We start from the raw sequence: 19,189 nt of genomic DNA, 5'->3' as shown, positions 1-19,189 counted from the left end.
CGAATCAGGCTAAAGGTAATTGTGTGAAGGGAATTATGAAGGAGTTATCAGAAGAAGAGAAGAAGAAGAATATCGAAAAGGAGGTGTAAAAACATATACAAATCAACATTATCATGAGGCAAAGACAGGGTGATCCTCCAGGAATTGATAAAGGAGATCTAAACAAGCAATACTATTACGAAACAATCGAACATATTATTTCACTTGGTAACATGTATGGTTTTGAGAAGATACCGAAGAAGAGTTATGATATAGAGAATTCAGATTTCAACCAGCTGGATTTCCCTATTAATCATATGAAGTTTATTTCTTCTCAATATCAGCTTGTGGACAAGTTCAAAGATAAGGTGGAGTACAAGAAGTTGAAGTTAGGATTTCATCCTCTTCCTGAGAAGAAAGAAGAGGAAGTTTGGTCCCTAGTAAATATAGTGAAAGTGTTGAACATTTCAAAGGACACCTTATTCGAAGGATTGTCGCAGAACTTCCGCTTCTATGTGGTTTGTGCAAACAATGTGGCTTGTGACTTCTCAGTTGCATATTTTTGGTTGATAAATCTCAATGATCTCATCAATGTTGCAAATATCTTGAGAAGTGTTGATGTGTCGAAACTTCAAATAACCAGCAAAGAATATTTTCTGATTAGCTTTACACGCCTTAAGATGTTCATAGACAATTACTATGATTGTCTAGCGTTAACTGATGTCAAACTTGCTTTAGCAATGGGAAGACAAGTAACTGTGCCACAATCATTGCTTAAAGGTCAAGGCAGCTTAAAAGACTTTGAAGATGGTGAAATATGCATCAAGCCTCTGGGAGTTTGTGACAACCCAAGTTGTCCCGTTACATTTCTCCGTTACCGTTAACGGAATATTCCACTGTTCAAAAGTTCCGTTAATGAGAAGTCTTCAAGTTTAATAAACATTTCAATTGTGTATGTTTATATGTCGTTAAGTCGTGATAAAAGGAAATAAAATAAATAGCACATATTTCCATTTACTTGGAAAATATTAGTTTATTATTACGACCACTAAATCGGGTGCGACCAAAAGCCCCGTTTAACGGCAGTATCGGGTAGACTTCCATTGTGTCCCAACTCAAAACCATATATAAGGGTGAGTGGAGTCTATTGGAGACTTTTTACACTCTCTCTCTATACTCTCTCTCTAGACCCGTTTTCGCCCCGAAACCGCAACCAAACGCTTCCAAATAGTAAGTCCGCTTACCCTAGCTTATTCTAAACATATTGAATTGAGTTTATAGCCCAAAAATCGGACTTAGAAGCGATGAAAAAGGAGTTTACGGCCTAAGAACCTCCTTAGGCCGTAAACACCCAAAATGAGGCCAAAATGACCCAAACTTGTCCCTATAGGCTTGGAAATAAATTAAGGGGATTGCCTAGGAGTGTTTAAACATCAAAACACAATGATTTAGGGGAAAAAAGAGAGTTTACGGCCCAAGCACAAGCTTAGGCCGTAAACACCTCAAAATCATGTTAAAAGGCCCCAAAAACACTCCCAAACCACCCTTAGGCTTCATACATAATTTAGGGACTTGGTATTTTGGGTTTAGATCACTAAAACACATCAAAATGAAGGATAAAAATGAGTTTACGGCCCAAGCACATGCTTAGGCCGTAAACTCCCCAAACATGCCCAAAATGTTGGTTTTTGTCCCCCAAATGGCCTTAGACTATTTCTATAAAATGCTAGGAAGGATTTAAGGACTTAAACACAATGAAATGAGGCTTGATTTGGAGTTTATGGCCGAAGCAAGTGTCTAGGCCGTAAACTCCCCAAAACCCCCTCAAATGTTGGTTTTAATCACCCAAAATAGCATCAAACTTCATAAGAAAATTCTAGGAAGGCAATAGGGGCTTAAAACTTCACTAAACTCAAAGGTTGAGAGTTTACGGCCGTAAACTCCCTTGGGAGAGTTCCTAGGCCGTAAACTCTTGTTTAGTACCCTTAGAGGCCTCAAATCCACTCATGCCCTTTAGGAAAAATGCCTAGAATAATTCAATGAACAAGCTAGAAGCATCAAAAACCCAAGAATAGAACCTTGGGAGTTTACGGCCGTAAACTCCCTTAGGTTGGGCCGTAAACTCCTTTTTTGGTCCATGTTGGTGTTTTAAATCCATTTACACACTGGATATGTGAGTATAGCAAAGTCCCACAACTGATAAGAGACCCTTAGCACCCGTAAACGTTACCCGGGACCCCAAACACTCAACCAAAAGTGTTTTACACTCCTTTGAGTGTGTATAATTGTTTAATTAGTATATTATATGCTAATTGTATGTGAACATATGTTATCATATGTTAAAATAGGTCCTTGTGTGTGTTCAAGTCCTTGCGTGACCCCGAACGCTCAATCGGCACTTTCGTCGGACCTACTTACACCAGGTGAGTTCATACCCCTGAATGAACCTTTTAAATGCTTTTAAATGTTTTATAGGGGGGGAATACAAGTTAAACATGCCAGTTATCATGTCAATCGCATATGATTGATAACCCGCATGCACAAGATTTTACCACTTTTACACTGTTTTATCGAGTGGGACACTAAAATGACTTTTACCTGTTTCACAACTTTTACTTATACTGATTTATTCAAATTCATACTAAATTGGTTTATGAAAGATCCTCTAAGGTTTTAAACGTATTTTACAAAGGAATAAAATTTGTGATTTTCTCTGTACATAAAGGCTTTTCATTAAAGATTTCCCTTTTTGACGTATATTTTTACTTGTTAAACACTGCTACTTCACTTATACTTATTTTATACTCTGACTCGGTAACACTTTCACTTATACCTATAGTCGCTTATACTTGATGACGCTTATACTTATTCACGCTCTTACTTAGTGATACGATTTCTCCTTCACTTATACTAGATAACGACTTTACTCCACTTATACTTGATAGACGTTCTTACGTCACTTATTGTCGTCTCTGCTTCGTGATACACTTATACTTGGTACGCTTATACTTCATGGTTCGATTATCCCACACTGTACACGTATACTTCACGACTCAGATGTTCCACTGTACTCTTATACTTCACGACTCAGATGTTCCACTGTACTCTTATACTTCACGACTCAGATGTTCCACTGTACACTTATACTTCACGACTCAGATGTTCCACTGTACTCTTATACTTCACGACTCAGATGTTCCACTATACACTTATACTTCACGACTCAGATGTTCCACTGTACACTTATACTTCACCGTATGATACACACTCAAGCGTAGTTAGATGTATGTTTATACTTGTATAGATGTATATAAATAATGATTGAAGGACTTAGGAAGGCTTGTCCGCCCTATTTCCTTTTCTTCGTTCAGATGTGGTCTGGTGGGATCGGATGTCCATCTGAAGGTCGTTCGATTCATTAGTTATATATTACGTATACGAGCATAGACATACGAGTTTTCTTCAGTCAATTCAGTTAAGAGTCTATACCTCTAGTCTACACTTACATAAGAAACCCACTCCCTCCTAGTAACACACTATCCTCTATTTGGGATGCATCTTCGGGACGCGGCCTTCTCCGTCGTCTAGTTGGTAACCAGAGTCTCCTGTAGGGAGAGCGGACATTGTGTGTATAGGCCTATACAGGATTGACAACCCCGCACCCTGACTGCTAGCTACAGTCCACGGCCTACCAAGCCAAGGGGTGACAAATGTCACATTATATAGATGCTTGTAGGGCGTCTAGTACTCTAGTCAGTATGGTTACGAGTATCCTGGGTTGCCTTATAATTCATGGCTTTAAGGTAACAGTAATTCATCAGCGATTTACACTGTATGCTGATGTCACCTTTTTCAGAGTCACACTGTTTTGACCTTGCTAGATGTATCTTCATTTGATACCGTTTGGGGTCTGTTATCTCTGTTTGACCTTACAAGATGTATCTTTCATTTGATACCGTATGGGGTCTGTTATCTCTGTTTGACCTTACAAGATGTATCTTCATTTGATACCGTCTGGGGTCTGTTATCTCTGTTTGACCTTACAAGATGTATCTTTCATTTGATACCGTCTGGGGTCTGTTATCTCTGTTTGACCTTACAATATGTATCCTTCATTTGATACTGTCTGGGGTCTGTTATCACTGTTTGACCTTGCAAGATGTACCTTCCATTTGGTATCGTCTTCGGTCTGCGTTCACTGTTTTAGACCTTACCAGTTATACCTTTCATTTGGTACCTTCGGGGGTCTGTTTCTCCATTTGTTAGACTAAACCAGGCGTGTCGTTAGTTCGATACTTTCCTGGAGTCTATGACTCTTTTGCCTTAGTCAGAAGTCCTCACTACTGAGGCATATGTTATTCCCTGATGCCTCTGCTTTCTTTAATAATCAAATTCAGTATTTTGATATTATTAGCAATTAAGGGAAACTTCTTCTTACCACATTACACTGACCAGTCTTGGTAGAAGGCTACTTTTATTAAAGAAAATATAGGATTTTCTGGAAGGAACTCTAATACACTGAAATCTCTTAAACTATCACTTTATTAAGTTATTTGAATGAAATGTCACTAAATGCTTATGAACTCACCAGCATTTGTAAAAATGCTGATACTCGCTTTTCAAATAACTTGTATTCTCAGGTTAGCATTAGATAGGTACATCCCCGGAGCTGTTGATGAAGATAGCTTTGTACCATACTGTATTTATTCTATTACTTGTATTACTTTAAATTTTTGTAATGTAACCTTGTAAAACTATTACTATTAATGCAATGTTTTGTTGTACTTTGATTACTATAATGCATGTGTTGTGATACTTGACATGACGTCATCCACCCCAGAACGTTTCTGCCGTTCCGGTTTTGGGGTGTGACAGAGTTGTTTTTGTTGGGAAGAACAAAAATCAAAAGATTACCAAGTTTTTTTTCAAGGTAGAAGATGTTGAAAGATACACAAATTCCCAGTACACAAATCTTCTGGTTTGTCTTAATAATATCAAAAGGAACACAACGGGTGACATAGTTGAGGTTTGAAAGATGATTTTATGGTATATAGAGATTTTCAAAGTACTTCATCAAGCAACGAAGATGATAATGACTTAGGAGGTGACACTTCTCGCAAAGGGGGAGAATGTAGAGGTTAAAATATGTATGAGGTGTTGAAGTATCTTATGTCTTGTTTAGTGTCGAAGTTTGTAATGATGTTTATGTGTATGTATTTCATAAGGGTACTCTTATATGTAGAAGCATTCAGGGTTTAGACCTTATGTACTTTTTTCTTACTTCTTTCATTCCTATAAGTATGGATAGGTACTAGGGATAAAATTGTTGGATTAGTGTCTAAGTCCATAACTATTTTGGTATGTACTTGACCCGATGGTGCATGGTCCTTTTGGGTTGCCTTCACCGAAGCAACTTGATAGGATGAATTATGGAGAGAAAGGATTAAATATGATTTATTAATATATTATGGGAATAATATATTAAAGGAGAAATCATATTGTTTAATTAATATTAGTCAATAATTAATTGGTAATTAGTTTTGTGACTAAAAGAGATTAATTAAACTTAAGGGACTGGAATTGTAACTATAAGATAATTGCAATTTGGGCCATGGATTGCCTTGTATTAAGGGATGGACGAATTCTAATGGGAAACCCATAAGGAAATCATCCATGGGCTTAATTAAAGGAGTCTATGGGTTGCTTAGGGCTTAAGCATCCAAATTAGGGTTTCCTTGTTAGATAACCCTAATAGCCCAACTATATAAAGACCCCTTAAGGCTCAAAAACGTGGCTAAGCTTCTTGTAAGGGTTTACACACGTTTTTGGCAGCCTCCAACCTCTCTCCTCTTCATCCTCTTGCTTATGGTGTTTGTGAGCCATTAGAGGAGTGACACTTGTGACTCTAAGCCTTCCAAAGTCAATTCAAGAAGGAATTGGGATTGTTATTGCTACATAACAATCAAGGTATGATCTTAAACCTAATTACATATTAATATGATTACTTGTATGCTAGAATTAGGGTTTATAGTCTTGGATTCAAAGCATGTACAATAGAGAAACCTAGATCCAAGCATTAGGGTTTGTATGAGCACATAGGATGTCTTATGACCAAAACCCATCAAAAATAACTTTTGGCACTTCGTGATCTTTACTCTACCACACTATTCTATCTTTCAGAAGTATCGATTGATCCAAACATATTATAGTTACCTTATGTTCTAAATTCAACTCATACTCGGATTTCCCTTCATTTGCTCGATTCATACGAACTACAGCAGCCATGGCCAAAAGCCTTGGTGTCTTCATTTAGGGTTACAAAACCAAAAGGGAAGAAGAAAAGAAGGAGGGATTCGATCTGCTAACTTGCCAAGATGAATCCCACTCTATTCCACCTTCTTGATCGACTTCTCAACCCATTCTCACACCTTAGATAAAATCTCAATTACAACTCCTCCTTCTCGATCCCACAAAGTCTCCCCCTCTTTTTTTCTCGGTTAGAAGTCACGACACACACACACACACTCACGCCTAGGATATTAGGTTAATGGATTATAGGATATTATGAGGGTCTATCCTATAAGTATTTGGGCTACACGTTTGTGAAAATCCCGTAATATTGGAGGGTCCCATGCAGGAAATTCAAAATAAGCAATAATAGCCTCTCAATTTCGTAAAAAAAAAAGACACTTTTGACCCAAAAGGAAAAAATGTAACATCCAGACTTTCAGGTGCATTAAGGTATTAAACTTTGAGATTCGTGGAGTGACTCAGCAAGTTGTGATTCCAAATCGTCGAGTAGAGTCGAGTTGTCCGCGTGACATTAATGAATAGACTCGACGAGTCAGAGAGTCGACTCACCAAGTAGGTGTTGGGTAGAGAAACCCTAATTTCTCGAGGTTGGGTCCTATTTAAAGGACCTTTAGCCTCCTCATCACCCTCCTTACCTCTAGAGAGAAACCCTAATCTCTTAGAGGTAGATAAAAGAGAGAAGAGACATAATTTTGAACATGTTGTGACCTTTTGCAGGAAGAAGTGGAGAGCATCAAAGCTTGGATCAAGAGGAGGATTTTGAATCCAGAGATTCTTTAGAGTTTTGCTTCGGTTGGAGGTGAAAAGATGCTAGCTTGATCATTTCGTTATGAGATCTTGTTTAGGGAATCTTTAGGGTTTTCTTCCATCTATCTTGTGTAATAGAGTGATTGGTGCATGGATTGAGGTTGGAACCTCAAATCTGGACTATAAGTGGCCTTGTGAGTCCAAAAACTCGAGCTTTATTGATTTGGAGGCAAGCTCTCGTGCATTTAGCCCTTGTTGGTGCATGTGTTGGCATTATGAGCCTTATATGCCATGTATGAATGTAAAGCTTGCAACTTTACATGCTATCTGATCCTTGGGAGGATAGATCTGGAGTGTGGGGTTGTATATCTGCTTAGAATCATCTGAATGAGAAATCTGATCGAAGGGACTCGCCAAGTCCAAATCCTGAATCGACGAGTCGGTGAGGGTTTGTCCTAATGAGCTTGATCGAGCAATAACTCGGCGAGTTGGGGGTCAACTAGACAAGTTGAGCTGGACATTCATGATACTTTTGAGGAAATGAGTAGACTCGATGAGTCACATAGGTGCACTCGGCAAGTCGTGTAACAGCCTGAATACCAGGTTAGCTTTATGGCCCTTCTATTTTGGAGAGTTTAGTCCCTTGAAATTGAAAAGATGATTTAGTGAGTACGTTGGGCGTACTGGGTGTACGTTGCGCGTACTCATGCGCTTAATTCATACGTGTGTTCATCCGGGTACACTGGGCGTACCCAAGGTTACGCTGGACGTAACCGGCCCAGATGTAAAACCCTAAATTGTGGCCTTGCACTATAAAAGGAACATGTAGTCCCTTGCCTTAGCAACCATACACCCTTGAGAGAACCCTTAGAGAGCTAAGATTCATGCTTTAGCTTGTGTGTTAGTTTTTGAGCTTGAAGTTGTCTTTTCAAGGTGAAGAAGGAGAAGAGGGAGCCATTGTTGGAGCTAGAAGCTGAAGAACGAGTATAGATCTGAGTTGTACAGTGGTTCGAGATCCTTCCTGAGGTAAAAATCTCAAAGCTTTCCATGTTCTTCATGAGTTTTTCTTGTTGGACCATTTGTTAGGTTTTTGGTTCAAAGTTGGAGACTTTATGTGCAAAGAGCCTCCATAAGCTTAGATCTGACCTTTTCTAGTGTAAAATGTGTTGAGAAGTCATAAAAATTGAGTCTTGGACGTGGATCTTGTGGCATGCATGAGTTATAGTCTCATTATGGAAAGAGGAAAGGTTTTTTGAGCTCAAAGTGATCTTTACAGCCATGCAAAGGCTTAAAGGTTCCAACTTTATGGTTTAAGACGTATTAGAGGGGTCATATCTGAAGTTTGGATGCAAGTATTAACCGTTTAAGACCTGAATATGCTGAACAAAGAAACTGGGCATTACGCTAGGCGTAATCCCAGTACGCACCACGTAAGGGGTTGCGTACCCCGTTTCTGGAAGGCAAGAGTACGCCCCGCGTACTGCTTGCTATTGACTTTTGTTGACTTTTAAGGTTTTAGTCAACATGTGGACTTTTGGGTCAAGGAGGCGTAAAATGGTCTTTTACCCTTTTGTGGAATTTTAGAAGGAATATAGTATAGCCTTGAGAGCCGTTAATGATTTAGAATGATTATTTGATATGATTAGGCGAGGCTAGGTTGAGGTTACGAGATTCAGAGATATCAAGCACGTGAGACTTAGACATCATACGAGGTGACTTTTCTTACTATGTTGTACCTGGAAGGCATTATGATGCAGACCGGAAGGTCAGGGAGTTATGGACCGGAAGGTCAATACGGGTGGAACCGGAAGGTTTACTGGGTCGGGACGGAAGTCCCCTGAGACACATGGACCGGAAGGTCATGGCCCGGAATGGGTGTATGTGTGTAAGTGGTATATTGGGGAACTCACTAAGCATTTATGCTTATAGTTGTTGTGTTATGAGTTTCAGGTACTAGCGAGGACCGTGGGATGGCGCCGGCATGACTCGTACACACACACATGCAGTCGGATTTGGATTTATTTGATCTTGGGATTGGACATGTTTTGTATTATGATTATGATACATGGGATTTTTATGGTTGGATTTAGATGAAAATATGTTTTTAAGAAATGAAAAATTGTTTTGAAAAATTACGTTGTTACAAGTCGGGTCAAACATGGACTATTGACTCGATTTTGACTTCTTTTGACTTTAGGGTTGGGTCAATCATGAGTAATGGAGACCATGGAGGGGTAAAATGGTCTTTTATCCACTTCAACAGTTAGACAGAGAAAAATAATAGCCTTTGGTGTATTTGAGTATGAATAGAGTATTAATTAGAGATGTTATCCTATGTGTTAGGCGAAGGCTAGTTCGAGATTTCCAAGTACGAGACTGTTACTTGCTAGCTTGTGTGGTGAGTCTTCTCACTATACTTTACCTAGAGTGGTAATTATGTGTGACTAGAGGGTCTTATGTGATTATTTGACTTATACATTTCTGTGTGATAAGTATTATGTGATATATATTATGTAATACTTAGACCGGACCGGAAGGTCCAATGAGCTATGAAACCAGAGGTTCCTCACTTAGACCGGACCGGAAGGTCCAACGCGCTGTGAGACCGGTGGTTCCTCAGTGCGACTGGACCAGAGGATCCAACGAGCCATGGGACTGGAGGGTCCCACTGAGACACATTGACCAGAGGGTCTATAGAGCTATAGCCTCGAGTGACTAATTATTTATGGGTGGTATTTTGAACTCACTAAACTTCGTGCTTTCCGTATTATGTGACATGTGTTTTAGGTTTTTCTTAGGATCGTGAGAAGGCACTAGCTTGATTGTACACAACAGAGAAAGAGTTATGTTTTGAGAATCCTGGATTATTAATCAAAACATTATGGAGTTTTGTTTTATAAATTAAATAAATGAGATTTTTGTGAAATGTATTATGAGAATTATATGATTTGAAAATAAAAATTTTGTTCGAAAATTTATGGTGTTACAAAAAAAGGGTTTTCAAATTAGTTTTAAAGGTTGGAAAAGGAGCCCTTATTAGTTTATTAAATTATCTCTACATTAATAAAGTCCAAAAATAAATAAATAAGATTTAGAAAATACATACCGAAAATCAGGATGTTAAGATATGACACAACTAAAGGGCTTTGTACCTAAATATCCAGATTGAGTTTTTAAGATTGAGAGATCCATCTTTGGACTCAGACAATTGTCTCACAACTGTAATCTTTGCTTTCATGAAAAGGTCAAAGATTTTGATTTTCTAGAAGAAAATATGAGTCTTGTGTGTATGTCTAAGCTAGTAGGAATATTGTATTTTGATGATATACTATTTATAAGAAACGATATCCCAACGTTGCAAAGTATGAAGACTTGGATTGGGAAATATTTTTCTATGAATGATTAGAGAGATGAAACATATATACTTGGTATAAGGATCTATAAAGATTAAATCAACTCGTTTAATTAGACTAAGCCAAAGTACATACTTGCATAAGATCTTGAAGAGGTTCAAGATGCATGATTCCAAGGGTTTCTACCTATGTAACATGGTATAATAGTGGGTACACATTAATATCCTAATACTAGTGAAGAACTCGAAAAAAGTGAGTTGAGTCCCATATGCTTCTGCTATGATCGATCATGTATGACATGACATGTACTCGACTTGATGTCTCACATGCTTTAAGCATGGTGTGTCATTATTAGGAAAACCGTGGTGATAGTCATTAGACGTCAGTAAAGAACATTCTTAAGTATCTTATGAGAACAAAAGATATATTCTTAGTATTTACAGGTAGAGAAGAGTTAAGAGTAACAGGTTATAGTGATACAAAGATGGTTCTTGTTCACAATCGGGATGGGTGTTCCTGATTAACGGAGGAGAAATAACTTGGAAGAGTTCCAAGAAAAAGACAGTGGTAGACTCTACGTACGAGTCCGAGTATATAATGACTAGTGAATTTGTGAAAGAGGCTACACGATTGAAGAATTTGATTAATGAACCCATTGAAATCTGCTACCGTAACGAGGGTGTAGTTTTTGGGTTATAAGGGTATTTTTGGAAATAAAAGACACAGTGAAAGCATAAAGATAATAAAAACTCATAACTCAAAAGGAGGAACCATTTCAACCAAATCTAGGTAACTAATAAAACGGAAAAGAGAGAGTTAGAAAAAGATACACGTGTGTTCTTAGATTTCTTTGACTTCTCCAGTTAATCGAACTTTGGAGGATCCAACGGAGAATCCCTCTTTCATTACTGCACCCAAGAAGCAAACAGCATACTCAAAAACGCCCAAACAAAAGCACCCCAAAAATTAGATTGTTCTGAAATTGGATAGGCGATGTGTATTTTTAAAGCACTAGTTTTTTATTTATAATTCCTAGTCTATCATATCTAAACCACACGTTACAGGCAGTGAACTGGATCGGGTATAGTATAGTTTTGATAAGAAAGGTGTCGAACACTTGGGAAACGGTAGTGAATTAATATTAGGATGTGTGATTATAGGTTAAACTAAACACACGAAAACAATAAAAGTGGTTTTTGATAATCAAAACTTAATTAAATCAACATATAAACTAACTAGATAAATTTAATGGAAACAAATCATTTTGGGTACTTTGGTTCAGACTAGATTTCATCTCAAAATATTGGCTAACTACTAAGTGCCATGGATACTTATTCATTATTCACTGATTCCTAATATGACTAGGATCATGATCAGCTGACTAATTCTTTGATTTTAAAAAAACTATTAACTCAGTGATTGTGAACAAATAATATTGCAAATTATTGTTTAGTATGAATTATGCAAGACTTGAATTATAAACTGATATTAATGTTCATAATGCTAGTTATATACATGATTGGTCATCACATATAGGCTAACACATTAAAGTTACCAACTTTTCTATTTAACCCTATGTTTATGGTCAAAATCCTAGTCATAAAAATCTAATGATCATAGATTCATATGATTCAAGCAAATTAAGATAGAATGATCATCTAACCCAATAATAATCAACAATAAAAAGAAAATATTAAAACTTTAAAACATGAGGTCCTTTTATCAAGCAAACATAATTAAATAAATAAGAATAAATACTCTGGATAACAAATTAATCCATACTCTCAATGATTGATCTAGTCTAACATGAAGAAATTGGGTTTTGAAGCCCTATATCAGAAACTAAAACATATGAAAATCATAACGGAATGTTGATCGTGGTCATAAAAACAAACCAAATGATTCCCAACATGAATCGGCCCTCTAATTCTTCATATCTTTGCTCCTATCATCTTAACAGCCCTCCGGCCGCCTTCTAGACCCTCAAAATGGCACTTATGGGGTTTATTTTCATAGGGATTGAATTAGGGTTGAATATATGCCATTAGTGCTAATTTTCAGCTCTATTTAGCGGTTCTATGGTCACCACGGCATGGAGAAAGAGTTGCCACGTAGTGGGAGTTATTTTCTTCGCGTCGACGAAATTTCCTAATGTCGCCATGCTGTGGGAATGGATGTTCCACAGTGTGGGAACTAGGAATCAAAATTTTCTCAAAACACAAAAGCTCTCCGAAATTGTTAGTTTCCATAACATTTTGAATCTTATCAATTGGAGTTACGAGACATGAGATATGGTCAAATCATTGATGATGGGTCAAGCTGTCAACAATATCTTTTTTGCGTCTTTTTCAACTCATTTCTCCTCCTTTTGCATCCCAGCTCTAATTTTAACTATAACTGAACATTTCAAAACATATTAAGTATCATATATATTAAAATATAACATTTTTACTCAACTATATTAGGATAATCTCCTAAAATATATAGTTAAATAAGACCATATCAATCTGATCTACACGACACGTGAGACGGCTGTTAGAGTTTTTTAGATCTTTGAGAGCATCACCGGATTTCGTAGGGTTTTTACTAATTTATCTAACTCTTAAACCTGGTTATAGGCCTCTTTATTGATAGGGCAAAGATTCAAATTTTATTAGATAAATATCAAGGCTCGGATATTTATCTCTAACTTTGGTAATTATTTAATATTCAAATCCTTTATCTAGATCATTAAAAACTCTCCATGCTTCATTTAATTAAATAAAAAAATTAATTAACTAAAAAACTAATCCCTATAAATTAATCTCTTTCCATTTTTGTTCATATTTGTTCTTTCGTGTAACCCACAAGGACACTATATGTACAGTAATATAACCAAATTATTGTGGCTATGAGCATCTTCCAATAATTCCCACTTGCACTAGCACCAAATTACAATACTCCAATCCAATACTTAATAACAATTGACGAGTATGTAGTCCCATTTCAACTATTGTACTTATTGCAACTTTGTAATGTACAACACTTAGACTATTGATTTCATATTCCTTTGATCTTCATGATATCTATATGAACATGAGTCATGGATCAAGAGTCAATCTTAGTATTCAATATTGTCTTTCCCGATAGTGACTTATGGTAACCTTATCAGACTGGTTTTTCATTTGACCAACTTAGTCTCAGGCTAGCAAAGCATTTGATTGTCAAAACCAAATCATCTAAGGACATAGAGATATCTTCTTCTCCTATATGAAATATAGCCATCTTACAATTACTCATGACATCATCCCTAGAGTAATTTCTAAGTGTGGTTAGTCTAATACTTAAAATCTCCAGTTTCATGTACTCGTGAGTATTGGTCGCATGTTATGCTATGTTCATTCTTATGAAAAATCTACTAATGCTCCATTAAAATCTTAAATCACTACTTGCTTCCAAGAGTTTGACCGATTGTGGAAATTTGAATAAATTAATATTGTGGAAGTGGTTCTAACCATGAAAAAGGGAACACATAATATATTAATGCAAAAGGCAGCAATAGCTTATTAGTATATCTCCACAAAACAAATCACTAAATCAGATAATATATAGTCTATATCAGATCCATAGTATAAATTTACAAACTAAGTCATCAAACCAAATGACTAGCAAATCTAATGACCATTGATCTAGTATGAGCATTATGCTTGATCTGTGACAATAGTTAGGCAAGCGGATCAGTTGTATTATCTTCAGATGGTACATGAATCACTATAATGTCTCTGTCCTCCATGTGTTTTCTAATGTAGTGGAGCGTTCTGAGTATATGTCTTGAGCGCTTGTGATCTCGGGGTTCATTAGCCAGAGCGATTGCACCCTCATTTTTGCAGAAGATCTCAATCGGTTTAGATATGCTAGGAACAACACCTAGATCATTGATAGTATTCTTCAGCAACATTGCCTCTTTTTCATATTCATTAGCTATTATATACTCCAACTCAATCATTGAATCCGCTACAGTATCCTACTGTAACTCCTCTATGTCATTACGCCTCCATTGATTAAGAATACAAAACCCGCCTAAGATCGAGAATCATCTCTATCAGTTTGAAAAATTCCATCCATATAACCCTTAGTATTTAGCTCTTCGTTACTACCATAGACCAAGAACATATCCTTAGTCCTCCTAAGATACTTTAGAATGTTCTTGAACATGATCCATTGACTATCTTCTGGATTGGCCTAAAACCAACTCTCCATTCTCAAAGTGCATGAAACGTCAAGCATAGTACATATCATGTCATACATGATCAATCATATAGTAGAACCATATGGGCTCGACTCATTATATCCATTTTTTTACTAGTACTGGGACATTGGGTTTTACATAATGTTGTGCCATGTTGCATAGGTACCAATCCTCTATTAGAATATTCCATCTTAAATTTCTTTGAGATTTTATCTATGTATGTACATTGGCTAAGTCTAATTAATTTCCTAGATCTATCTCTATAGATCATAAAACCACGTATGTATGTGGCATCTTCCATGTCCTTAATAAAAAAAACATTGCCTAAGCGAAGTTCTTGCACTTTGCAATGTTGGGATGTCGTTTCCTATGAGTAATATGTCATCAACATATAGGCCAAGGAAGAGAACAGTGCTCCAACTAGTTCTAACATATACACATTTCTTATTTTCATTTCTTAAGAAACCAACCTCTTTGATATTTTCATCCAATTAGATGTTCTATCTGTGAGATGACTGTTTGAGTACATAAATGGACCTACATAACAAGCTTGCACACTCTATCTGGATACTTGGATTATACAAAACCTTCTAGTTATTTCATATACATATCCTTATTGAGTTTTTTGTTAAATAAAACGATCTTTATGTTAATTTTCCATATTTCACAGTCATGAAAAGCTACTACAGCAAGTAGTATCCTAATAGAGTTGATCATTTCCACTAGATAGAAAGTTACCTCATAGTTAATTCCTTGAGTCTAAGTATAACCTTTCGCAACAGGTCGAGATTTGAATGTGTGTACATTCCCATTCATGTCAATATTCTTCTTGAAGACCCATTTACACTCAACATTTCTAAGGCCACGCATAGGTTCAGCCAAATTGAAAAGTTGGTTAGCATACATGTATTGAATCTATCTCCCCATTGTTTATTTCCATTTTGTAACCTTTAGGCTTACCAAAGCTTCCTGATAGTTGTGCAACACATTATCGCCTAACATACTGACATCTTCCTTGGTAGTATGGAAAGTATAAAACTCGGGTGGATGATGTTCTTTATCAGATCTACATGGTGTAGGTAGAAGGATGTTATCTTCCTCAATAGGTTATTCTACCTCTAATTCATGGCTAGTGAAACTATAGGTACTTTTTTGTTGAATCTTAAATCTCATTGAGATCAATATGGCTCCCTCTAGCTCCTTATAAATAATATTTTTTTCTCATTAGGCTTATCAAACATGTATCCAAACGAATCTTTGTGATAACCAATGATGGAACAACTTTCAGATCTAGGTTAGATTTTATCGAGCGCTTTGTGAAGAACGAAATCCGCACAACCCCAAGCCTTGATTTGTGCAAGATAAGGACGAGTCTATTTCCATATTTTGAGTGCCTCATATACCTTCTGATTTGGTGTAACGCCCGCAAATCCGGGCTAGTCAAATTAGAGACAATAGGAGTCGAAAACGACTTTTCGACAAAAGATTATTTAGAATAAATAATCTTAACCAAGTTGTGGAATATGTCTCAAGGTTTCCGTACATATAAAGAATGCCGAAATCCGAGCTATAACGAAGAAGTTATGGTCCGTCGAAGTTTCGCGACAAAACCGGTACGATACCGGAAAGCGTAAATAGTGAATTTACGATAGAGCGAGATTTAGCCTTAGCAATCTAAACAAAAGTCGTAGAATATGTTAAACTAAGAACATCGATAAAAAGAACGCCCAAATCTGACTTCGTATGAAGAAGTTATGATTTTTCGAAGGAGAAGCGAGCAAAATGTCATGGGAGGATTTTCTGGTACAGCTAAAAATGCAGTACTGCTCTGAACAGGATCTTTTGGAAATCAACAACGAGTTTTAGAATCTAAAGAAGGGAAAGATGAGCGTCATCGAGTATGCTGCAAGTTTTACGGAGAAAATGAATCTTGTTCCGTATATAGTTCCAACTGAACTCTCCAAGGTCAATAAGTTTGCCCACGGACTACCAGCAGACTTTGGTCCAATGGTCAAACAAGCAACCACTTTGAAAGCCGCCATCTGGGCAGCCAAGAATGTCGAGACCCAAATAAGAGAAAAGGGTCTGGAGAAAGTTGAAGTTGGTGAGAAGAGGAAGTTGGAAGGATCCTCAAGACATGATAATAAGGGAAAGTTCTCGAAGTCTAACCTGGACGACCGAAGGAATGAAGCTAAGTGGTGTGAGAAGTGCAAGAAGAAGCACTTTGGAAGATGCGATGGAGAAGTGACATGCTATAAGTGTGGTAGGACCGGTCACTATTCTAGAGATTGTACATTCTACAACAAGAAGTGCTACGAATGTGGAAATAATGGGCATATTTCAAAGAACTGCCCAAAGAAAAATAAAGCAGCAAGACCAGAAACGCCACCAAGGCCAAGGGCATTTCACATGATCCTCGACGAAGAAGAAAACCGTGCGAGGAATCAAGGATGAGGACTTCTTACCCGAAGAATGGATGATGCAGTAGCCATAGTTTCGTATGATGTAGCCTAGTAGAGGCATAGTCTAGGGTGAACTTGAACACCTATGTAATAGTTTCAAGAAATAATAAAATCTTTGCTTTGTTATCTGGTGTGTGAAATTGTTGTGTGATTTGCTTCATAGTGACTTGGGAAAAAAAACTGCGAGACAATACTTGGAGCGAGTATGAGTAGGTGTGAATGGTAGTAGAGGCCTATACTACCGGAAGCACAGGACTCACGCTTGGATCAGGGAAAGTCACAAGGTTACCAAGAAACTAGTAATTGATTTCGATTTATTCAAGTGTGTTGTTACCATTGTTTCGGTAATGACTAAGACGATTGTTGATATTCCGACCCTAGCGGTCATATCAAATTGAGTCCGACTACGATGAGTATGTTACGTGATTCAGAGAATCAAGTTTGATGTAGCGTCCGACTTAAACCAAACGATTGATAGGAGTATCGCGCTCGTTGTTAAAGAAGTTGGTAGCTAGAAATGCCTAATGTTAAAGTGTGATTATATCACATTAGAACATAAAGGAAGGCATAGTCTGTTTTAGAATTTAACCCTAAGAGACCTAAGTCTAAAAATGCAACACATGATGATAGATCATAATTTGGAGTCTAACCTGGGGTAGAGAGCAAATGCACGATCAAGTACTGCTTGCAGTCAACGAGTCTAGGAGATAGACTTGAAGGAATGTAGAAGTTATAATTATTACCTAGGATGAAGAGATAACGTATGGAGTCATTATACGACCCTGTTTCGTTGATGATTCCGGGGCGTAATCATCCTAAGGGGGAGATAATTGTAACGCCCGCAAATCCGGGCTAGTCAAATTAGAGACAATAGGAGTCGAAAACGACTTTTTGACAAAAGATTATTTAGAATAAATAATCTTAACCAAGTTGCAGAATATGTCTCAAGGTTTCCGTACATATAAAGAATGCCGAAATCCGAGCTATAACGAAGAAGTTATGGTCCGTCGAAGTTTCGCGACAAAACCGGTACGATACCGGAAAGCGTAAATAGTGAATTTACGATAGAGCGAGATTTAGCCTTAGCAATCTAAACAAAAGTCGTAGAATATGTTAAACTAAGAACATCGATAAAAAGAACGCCCAAATCTGACTTCGTATGAAGAAGTTATGATTTTTCGAAGTTTCGGACTAGCAGTGTACAACCCGAAATTCGAATATTAGATCGAGCGGGTTTTCGCCGACACAACCCGAACGAGAATCGAAGATCTTGTTGAGAGTAGCGTAACAAGAAAAAGATGGGCGAAAACGGATGTCGGATGAAGAAGTTATGAGGATTTAACGGACCAATCGTGTCCCGGCCCGTTAATAATATCAAATTTAAAATCGAGCCAAAATTAGCCGACAAGGTCTAAACGAAAGTTGTAGAGTAGGTTCCCACCTTCGCGTGGATATAAAAAACGTCGAAAACGGAGCTCGTATGCGAAAGTTACGAATTTTTAAAGTTGAAGCATGAAAATGCGAAGTCTGTGCAAGATTGATGACGTGGCGCAATCTCAGCCGTCGCTTGCGGCCCACGGTCTTGCTCGGATAAGCGACACGTCGCTCCTCGCTACGCCCAGCGTTCGGTTTCGTGCGCGCCGCGTCCGCTCGCTCTCGGTCCAGAAGGCGCCACGACGACTCGCCTGACGCCCTGCGTACGAGGGTCGGTACGCCCCGCGTACCCTCGCTTCCCATCAACCGGTGTGCGAAACAGCTGGCTGCGAGCTGGCATCCTCATCCGCGAAGAACGCGCCGCGTAGCCGAGGATTACGCCCCGCGTAAGACCGAGGCTCGCAGGCTATAAATAGGGGCGAAGGTCTCCGGATTTTTCACACCATTTCTCATTCTCTCTCTAAAATCTTTCTCTCTCTAAGGTTTTGAAGCCTCCCTATGGTCTAGGTGAACCCCTAGCACCCTAAGGAAGCCCCGAGGCTCCCAGAGTCCCGAGAAAAAGGAGTTTTTCGGTTTCGAAACGCTGCTCCAATTAAGTTCCGGTTTTCGATAAAATTCGCTGTAAGTATGCTACGCTTACGCAATTTTTAATATAGCTTCCAAATAATTATAGG

The sequence above is a fragment of the Lactuca saligna genome, chromosome 9 (genome assembly GCF_052625555.1).
Source record: "Lactuca saligna cultivar CGN05327 chromosome 9, ASM5262555v1, whole genome shotgun sequence".
Lineage (NCBI taxonomy): Eukaryota > Viridiplantae > Streptophyta > Magnoliopsida > Asterales > Asteraceae > Lactuca > Lactuca saligna.
This window is presented reverse-complemented; position numbering follows the sequence as displayed.